Source organism: Rattus norvegicus, chromosome 7 (genome assembly GCF_036323735.1).
Source record: "Rattus norvegicus strain BN/NHsdMcwi chromosome 7, GRCr8, whole genome shotgun sequence".
NCBI lineage: Eukaryota > Metazoa > Chordata > Mammalia > Rodentia > Muridae > Rattus > Rattus norvegicus.
In genome coordinates, this window is record NC_086025.1 from 111,087,433 (window position 1) to 111,096,590 (window position 9,158).

Sequence of the window (9,158 nt, forward strand, 5' to 3'; positions counted from 1 at the left end):
AGTGGAGGTCAGAGGACAACTTTGCAGAGTTAGTTCTTGTCGTCCACACTCCCATGGGTTCCAGGCACTGACCAATCATCATGTTTGCACAGTAAGCTCCTTCACTCACTTGGCCCATCTTGTTCACTGTCCCAGATTTAATGCCCTGTCATTCACAAAGCTGATTGTTCTTCATGATGCCGGTGACACCAGAGAGGAGAGGAGAGGAGAGGAGAGGAGAGGAGAGGAGAGAGAGAGAGAGAGAGAGAGAGAGAGAGAGAGAGAGAGAGAGAGAAGATATGGGGCTCAGCCCTCAATGTGGAGAGCTCAGAATTCAGTGTGGGAGAAAGTGTTTCATCTGGTGAGGATGGTTAAAAAAAAAGCTGTTGGAGGAGGGTCTAGTGCACATGTATTCAGATGCTGATTCCTGTGTCCTGAGATCTGCTAGCAGCCCAGACATGGGACATGGGCATTGTAATGAGTAGTGAGCCATCTCTCGTATCAACGTGGTGTACAGAATGCTCCACAGACATCTCTGACTGGTCCATAGAAAAGCGAACAATCAATGAGAGCCAATAGGAAGGCTGGACTTCTGATCCAGTTAGGGGTTTTACAGGAGAGAGGAGGGAGGAGTTTGCTGTGAGTCCGGTAAGGGTCCAGGAGAAGGTCACCATGAGGCAGGTAGAGCACCATGACTCACCAGGAGGACATGCATGGAAGAGAGTGAGTCAGGTCATCTCTAAGAGGGCAAGTGAGTCTGGGGATGTGGCTGCAAAGTAGCCAGACCAGGGTAGAGGATCAGAACAGATGAAAATCTGCTCAAGAAGTTCTTGTGCTTCAAGCTTGTTAAAGAAATCTAATCAGTCTCTGTCTCATTCTTTGGGGGCTTGCCGGTTTAGAAAAAGCTAACACCTTTAAATGTCTTATTACAACAGGCAGGAGGGTTGAGTCCTTTTAGGATAAAGAAGGGTCTATAGGATGCCTTGGAAGGTGTTAGTTCTGGAGATCCCCACAGGTCCAGGGCAGTGTGGGAATGACTGTGAAGCTCAGAACGCAGTCTCAGGCAGGGTTCTGAAAAATGGCGACCATTGGGGGCCTTTCATTCAATACACATGGCAAGGACAGTACTCTGTTTCCTGTCCTCAATGTCCAGAAAAAACTCTTTTAATTTTCAACTTTCTTTTAATGCAAACATGTGTGTGCATACGCGTGTGTGTTTTGTACACCCCCGGTGTGTGCTAATGAGCACCCCCATATATGTAGATGTAGTGGCAGAAAATGATGGCAGTCATCTCTCTCTCTTACTACCTTAAAACAGGGTCTGTCACTGAGCTGGATTCCTGGATGTGAGCTGGCGAGCTCCAGCCGCCCTCTTGTCTCTGCCCTCCCCTCAATCCCCACCCATCTCCACTCCCAGCAATGGACTTACAGGCTCGCATCCCCACAGCCATGCTTGGCTTTTTTACGTAATTGCTGGGATCCAAATTCAGGTCCTCGTGTACACAGGTCTACTGAGCTGTCCCCGAAGCCAAAAGATGAGGTCTCCTAGCCCTGGCTAGACTAGGATTTGCTATGTAGATCAGGCTGGCTTTGAACTCACAGAGATCTACCTACTTCTGCCTCCAGAATGTTTGGATTAAAGGCCCATGTCACCAAAGCCTAGCCTTGTTTTGTTCAGAGACAAAGCCTAGCTATAAAGTCCAGGCTAACATTGAACTACGACATCCTCCTACCTCATTGTCCTAGCAGCCGATGACAGAGTGCAACTCTATGTGCAGCTGAAAAGAAAAATTCCTTTTAATGTACTGGCCATACATGTGGTAGTTCATGTATGATGTGGCCGTGTGTTAATATACTTGATGGCCAGACACTGTGGCCACGGTAGACTTAAAAATGTATTTGTAAAAAAAAATAAAAAAATTCAAAAATATATATCTTACGTATATGAATGTTTGTGCACCACATGCGTGTCTGATGCATGTGTGCCTGATGTCTGAGGAGGTCAGAAGAGGACTTTGGAATCCCTGAATTTGGAGACATATATGGTTGTGTGTGTGTGTGTGTGTGTGTGTGTGTGTGTGTGTGTGTGTGTGTGTGAAATCAAACCCAGTTCTCTGCAGAGCAACACGTGCTCTTAACTGCTGAGCCATCTCCCCAGCTCCTAGTTCTTCATCATTGAGTGGCTGACTTGGGTTCTTTCCGATCAAGCCGCCAGCCCCTCCTGCCTCTTTTGTTCCTCCAAGCTTAGCCCTGTCAAGCCACCAGAACTGACCCACTTCTCTTCCTACCGGCCTTGGCTCCTGGAAGGATCTATTTATCAGTCCCTCCTGAGACCTTTGAATCTGTGGATAAAAAAACACACACTCGGCTTTATTACTTTAGAATTTGCCTACGAGCACAACTGCTGGGCCCCAATTCCCCCGCCTCTCTCCTTCTGCCCTAAGCGTAATGGCTTGTATCAAGCTAGCCTCCGCCGACCTCCTTGGCCATCTGCCTCTCTCTTTCTCTGCATCTGCCTCTTCCTCTTCAGACCCGGAAGTCCAAACTGTACCTTCTGCCCAGCCATTGGATCCTGGACTCCTTTATTGACAAAATCAAGAACCAATCAGGGCACCAGACCTTAGTATTAGCACCTCCCCCCACAGTCACAGTCTCAGTCTCTCTCTCTCTCTCTCTCTCTCTCTCTCTCTCTCTCTCTCTCTCTCTCTGCTTATATGTGCAGTATGTCTGCACAGTGTTAGTGGACACCAGAAGAGGGGGTCAGATCCTTGAAACTGAAGCTACAGACAGTTGTGAGCTGCCATATGGATGCTGGGAATCAAAGTCAGGTCCTCTGAAGAACAGCCAGTGCTCTTACCCACTGAGCCACCCCTCCAGCCCACACCTGAGTGTGGTGTGCAGGATGATTTCTCCTGTGGTCAAACCCACCTGACGCCCTCAGGAGCTAGGCTTTTCCTGCCTCCCATGGAGCCAGGGCCCTAACCCACGTCCTGTCCTAATGGAGTTGTTTCTATATCTGACTCATGCATAGTCTTTTCCCCAGTCCCTACTCGTATGTGCCTGTCACACATTTTAAACTCCGTGCTAGCACCTCAGCCATTCTCACATCCTCCCCTCTTTCAACCTCCTCCAGCTCACAGGCTTCCCTCTCCCCAGCTACTCCTTCTCCTCATAGCCTGCCCTCTCACTCCCCCTTGCTCTCTCTCTGCCTCTTGCTGTCCATTCACCTGCTTGCACACACTCTCACCCTCTTACCCTTTCTCTCTGTCCTCCATTATGTCTCCTGCTGACTTGGTATCTCCACCATTCTTCCCTGGTTCCCTAGCCCTGGCCAGTCCAGTCTGATGGCCATGCTCAGCCTACTTCTTTCTCTCTGTGTCTGGACTTTTCCAGATGCCTCTGGCTGTATCTTTCTCGTATCTACAATAAAAGTCTTAACCAAACCATGGAGTGGTCTTCTTGGCACTTTCTTCCCAGCACCCCCACACATACACTGTAAGATAATTCTCTCAAAGATGCTGGATAGCAGATGAGGAAGGACTGTGATGTACAAGAGAAAAGGGAGTAGATGAGTCCTAACATTGTCCTAGCTTACGGCTCAGGAGACCAGGTGTTGGTTGTGCAAGGAGGGAATGCCCAAGCTGAGGACAAGGCTAGAGTTGCAGGGAAGCTAGGATTCACAAGATAGAGAAGAGAACAAGACAGGGAGAGAACCCGGAAGTCTGCAGAAGTTCTGCCATGAGTGGAGTACACGCTGACACAGGATCCATGGAGGAGGCTGGCCCAGGCTGAAGGATCAGCCATTTGGAACTAATGGGGTTCAGTACCTTCTGAGCCATGGAGGGGAAGGGAAAGGGGGAAGGCCCCACATGTCAAAGTGAAATAATTTCCTCCTTCAGTGATCACTGAGAAGTGGGTGAATGAAAAAATAAAATAAAAAAGGGAAGGTCGTGACTGCTCCTAAGTATTGGAGGAGATCATTTGCTGTAGATAAAAGGGAGAGCACAGCCAGAGGTGGGGACACAGAAGAGGCCAGAGTGGACATCATCCTGACAGGGTAGGCTGTGTGGGCTGAGGGAGAACTTAGTAGAGAGGAGAGAGGGGAACCAGCTCAGCAGCCAGGAGGCCCAATGGTACAAAAGGGTGAGTAATCAAAATGGCTGGATTAAAGGAAGAGTCTGTGGGGGAAGGGCAGCCCAGCACCTGGGCTGCAGAATTTGGGGCAGAGGGCAGAGTATGCCAGTCATTCCCTGTAAAGGGTGGTGACTGAGGCATGTTGGGAGAACCTGGTGGGCAGGTCTGCTTTGATCTCTTAAATAAGCCGCTCATCCATTTGTCCTGGGGTTTGGGAGGCCTGGGTAAGACTAGCCCTCGACTAAATAATTCTCAGATGCTCACGGGAAAGGAGTAGAGAGAAAGAAGATCTGGGTGGATCAGGCTGACCCGTACTGCAGCAAAATGTTCAAGAATATTTATAAAAATGAAATGATCCAGGATCAAATAAGGTAAAAAGTAATGGTTTGGGTTTTTTTGTTTGTTTGTCTTTTTCTTTTCACCAGTAAAAACTCACACCATATAAAGATGTAAGGAAGTGTGGCTCAAACTGATGAGGAAAATCACGAAATCAAAAGTGACACAGGGCTGGGCAGTGGTGGTGTTCACCTTTAATCCCAGCATTGGAGAGGCAGAGGCAGGTGGATCTCTGAGTTCAAGGCCAGCCTGGTCTACAGAGTGAGTTCCAGGACAGCCAGGGCTACCCAGAGAAAAAGCCAAAATAGAAAGAAAAAAGAAAAGAAAAGCAAACTAAATCCAAACAAACAAAAAAAAGTGTCTCAGGGCCAGAAAGGCCTTATTTTCTGACGAATTTGTAATCAGAGGGGGAAAAAAAAGACAACTCCAAAAGCAGTAGCCCTGGGGACCCCATGAGGTCTGGGACTGGAGCTGCACTGGTGTCCTGATAGCTCTCCATCCCCGTGCCCGGGTCATTCCTGCCGTCATCCTTGCTCTCCCTCTAGCACCGGAGTCCATAAAGACCTGTGTCTTGTAGGTGGAGCTTCAGAATTGACTTTCGTTTTAGGACGTTCAGTTGGTGTCTGCTGTCGACTCTGACATCTGAAGTGCCCGACAGAGCACTACACAGGCTGTAGGAACGGCATGTAATCATTGTTGTTACAAAATTTATTTCTGATCTCATTCAGCCCGGCACTTTCACACATTAAAGGGAAGGGGTCCAGGGAATCCAAAGCGGCAGGCAGGCTCACTTGCACTGATGTATGTATCTGATGGACGTGTCATGGGCCATGACAGAGGTTACATATAGAAGAGTCGGAATAATAAACAGAAAAGGATGATGGACCCTCCAGTGATGGAGCTCAAAATATAAATGAAGGTGAATTTGGAGGTGGCTTTGGCCTTCTCGTACTCCTTCTGTTCCTTGTACAGTCTTGTCTGAGTTTTAGGGGAGAGGGGAAAAGATTAGTGTTGTGGGTTCTCAGATAAGGGCTAGAGAGATGGCCTGGTGGTTAACAGCTCACACTGCTTTGACAGAAGTTCTGAGTACAGTTCCCAGTACTTATGTCAGGGGCTCACAGCTTCCTATAAGTCCAGCTCCAGGGGAATCTGACACCTTTTTCTGAACTCTGAAGGCATGTGATACATGAAATTAAAGCATCTTTAAAAAAAAAAAGGATTCTGAGATAGAGGCTGAAGTGGGAGCTGAAAGGACCCAACATAGGGCGTGGATCTGAATCTGCAGGAAGCAGGGGTAGTGAGGGCAGAGAGGGGATTGATAAGGCATCTTACAAAGCATCACCTTTTGACTTGAGCGGTAAGCTAAGTAGCCTAGTGGAAAGAAAAAACAGAGAGCCAACATCGCTAGGCAGCGGTGCTCCTGGATGTGTGAGATGTCTTCAATCTCAATTTGCTCTTCATTCCATTCCTCATCTTTGACAGACATTCGTTCAGACACCTGGAGACAGACAGTGAGGGACTCAGGTCTCAGCATGGGATTAGGACTTTGAATTCATCCCTACTTACCTCTTTCTTTTACAAATGCTTTGGGAGCTGGACAGTTTTAGACCTGAAAATTGCGAGGAGAAAGACCAGATGATTATCCAATTAAAGCAAGCTTTATTAAATACTGGCCAGGAGGATGGACACTGGCCGAGTCTATACCTGGGTTTTCCCAGAGAATGGCTCTGAATTAGGTCAGGCGTTCTTAAAGGCAAAACCCACAAGGATACAGTGTTTCCTTCCTTCATCCAATAGGAGGCAGGCTTACATCCGGATGCACTTCCTGCCTATGCTCCTCCCACCTATGTGTGACCAAGCACATCCTGTGCAGGTGGGTCAACCACCCTCGTTTACTGAAGAGAAATCACCTGACTTGCCAGTTTACAGGAACAGCCTCCCCCACCAAACCAGGAAGTTGTCTGCCCCTGAGCAAGCGGGGCTCACAGGTTAACTTTAGCCCTTTCAAAGAGAGAGCTGAGTGGCCAAGAACACACTGGCTGCTTTCGCAGAAGATCCTGGTTTGATTCCCAGCACTCACACGGAATCTCACAATCATCCAGGCCAAGGGCATCTGACACCCTCTTCTGGCCCCCACGCACATGGTTCACAGACATACGTGCGGGCAAAACACTCAGACATAAAAAATGAAATGAAATAAAATAAACCAACCGGTAAAGATTAATCTTATTATCGTGTGTGTGTGTGTGTGTGTGTGTGTGTGTGTGTGTGTGTGTGTGTCTGTGTGTGTGTCTGTGTGTGTGCAGGTGCCCAGGAAAGTCAGAAGGGACCCTGGATGGCCTGGAGCTGGTGGTCGTGCACTGCCTGAGGTGGATACTGAACTGGGTCCCCTGGAAGAGCAGCCAGGGCTCTTGAGCAGTGAGCCATCGCATCACTGCAGCTCTGGGTGCTTCTCCTTTTTCACACTCACACACTTCTACGTGGCCCATCTAACATCAGCACCGAGTGACTTTAACGTCCTCACAGGCACCACCACCAAGATGTCCCCTCTAAAGGTTGTCATTCACTCTCGTTCCCTGTCCACCAGCCCTTCCCACCCCCACACTCTATCACCTCCCTTCTCCAGTGTCCCCAGACTCCCTCTCTCTGTCTGTCCCCTCCATACTTGCTTCAGGGAAGGGTTGTTCTTGTCTACTGCCTCGAAAGTCCCTGCCTCTGGTGAAGTTTCTCTCTAAAACATCCAATGGCCTCTTTCAACATCTTGTTCCCCAAACAGTGCCCCTGACCTGCAAATGCTTCCTTTTCACCCCCCATAAAACAGTCTGAAAATAAGACTCTCTTTGGGCGTGGTGATGCCTTTAATCCTAGCACTCAGGAGGCAGAAAGGGGTAGAACTCTTAGAGTTCCAGCCCAGCCTCGTCAACAGCAAGATCCAGCCAGGGTTACACAGTGAGAATGTGTCTCAGAAAGGGAAGGAGAGAGGGAGAGTGTGAAGGCAGGAGGGAGGGAAGGAGGGAGGGAGGGAAGGAGGGAGGGAGAGAGGGAAGGAAGGAGAGGGAAGGAGTGAGAGGAGGGAGGGAGGGAGCCTTACTGGCATATTGGTATCCAGCACTCTGAAGGCAGAGGCAGGAGGATTGTGAGTTCCAAGAAATCCTGAGAACTGTAATGAGGCCATGTCTCAAAAACACCAAACCAAGGAAACACAATGAATAAAGCTGGCCGTGGTGGTGAAGTTCAGGCAGGAGGAGTCAACAGTGGTCTCAACTGTGTAGCTAGTAGGAAGCCAGCTTGAAGTACCCAAAAACTTCCTTAAAAACAAACAAGCAAACAACAAACTCCCAAACCAAACCAACCAAACAACCCCCGAGGGTACAGAGGATGGCTCAGGATAAAGTGTTTACTGCATAAGTGTGAGGACTTGAGCTCAGATCCCAGTACTCAAGACAACTCTGGGTATGTCGGCACATGCCTGCAACCTCGGCACTGTGAGGCTGGAGACAGGCTGGTTCCCAGGGACTGGGTGCACAGCCAGCCTAGGAACAGTAAGGTCCAGGTCCGGTCCTTCTTCATAGAAGCACATACAAGCACACTCACACAGACACACACACACACACACACACACACGTGCATACACACACACACACACACACACACACACACACACACACATGCTCACATGCACAAGCAGGCAATCATGCGTGCATGACACAGAAAACAAGAGCAAATAAGACCAGGATCACTTTTTGTAAAACCTTCGTTAGAAATTCTTCATTCCCTTCTAAAACTCCCAGCCCCATGGCTTCCAAGGTCTGTGACCTCTTCTTCCTGTGACTCCTTCGCTGTTCACCTATACACCTCTCCCCCTGCTAATCACTTGACTCCTTGAACCCTTTCTTTGACACCCTATAAACGCTATGTCCTCCCTGTGTCTGCCTGTACCCTCTTTTACGTCTCTGGATAAAGCAACTGCTCATGTCTGACTAAGACATTTCGCCTAACCTTTAAAAAACCTTAAGTCTAATTGTATGCGATGGGTGTTCACCAGCGTGTATGTCTGTGCACCTACTGGGGGACAGATGGGTGTGAGCTGCTGTGGGGACCTTGGAATTAGAACCTCTGGGAAAGCAGCCAATGCTCTCAACCCCTGATCAGCCTCTCCAGCAGCCTCCATAGCCTTTGGAATGGCTCTCTGGTCCTCTTAGAATAGCTGCTCTGCAGGAACCTTTCCTCCTGGGAACACTGCTCAATCCACTTTTAGCCAGCCCCGCCTGCCCCCGTGATTCACCAGTGTTGCTCCCCTGCCTACTCCCTGCCACCCTCCATAATTCCCAGTAGGTACCTGGAGCCTACATCCCAGGCCCAAGGAAAGCTCTCAGTGCCAAGCAACTCCCTGGAGATTACTATGGCAACCAGGCAGGGCCTGCCTCCCGCACTGAGATTTCTCTTTCGATTGGATGCTTACTATAATGGAGGTTCAGTCCTGGCTGTTTCATTGGGCAGCTCCAGAATTCCAGGTTCCACCTGGAAAACAGATGTGAGGGAGGCCTTGTCTTAACCCCCCTGGCTTGTTTCTGGGTTCCTGATCAGCACCTTGAAGCTTAGAAAAGGACATCTGAGGCAAGAGCAATGTGGCCTTGTGGTCTCAGACCACACTGGAGGCTCGAGGGCAGTGATATTCCTGTGGTCACACACACAGTCATGACCTTTGC

General features: G+C 49.1%; 1 long non-coding RNA gene across 1 annotated transcript; it reads right to left on the reverse strand.

Moving 5' to 3' along the window:
- Positions 1-5,142: 5,142 nt before the first annotated feature.
- Positions 5,143-8,891, reverse strand: LOC120093820 (uncharacterized). The gene is made up of 4 exons (XR_005487528.2): positions 8,789-8,891; positions 6,016-6,058; positions 5,792-5,947; positions 5,143-5,427 (listed from the first exon to the last, which is right to left on the reverse strand). It is a non-coding gene; the product is annotated as an uncharacterized LOC120093820 (long non-coding RNA).
- Between the last annotated feature and the right edge of the window lie 267 nt (positions 8,892-9,158).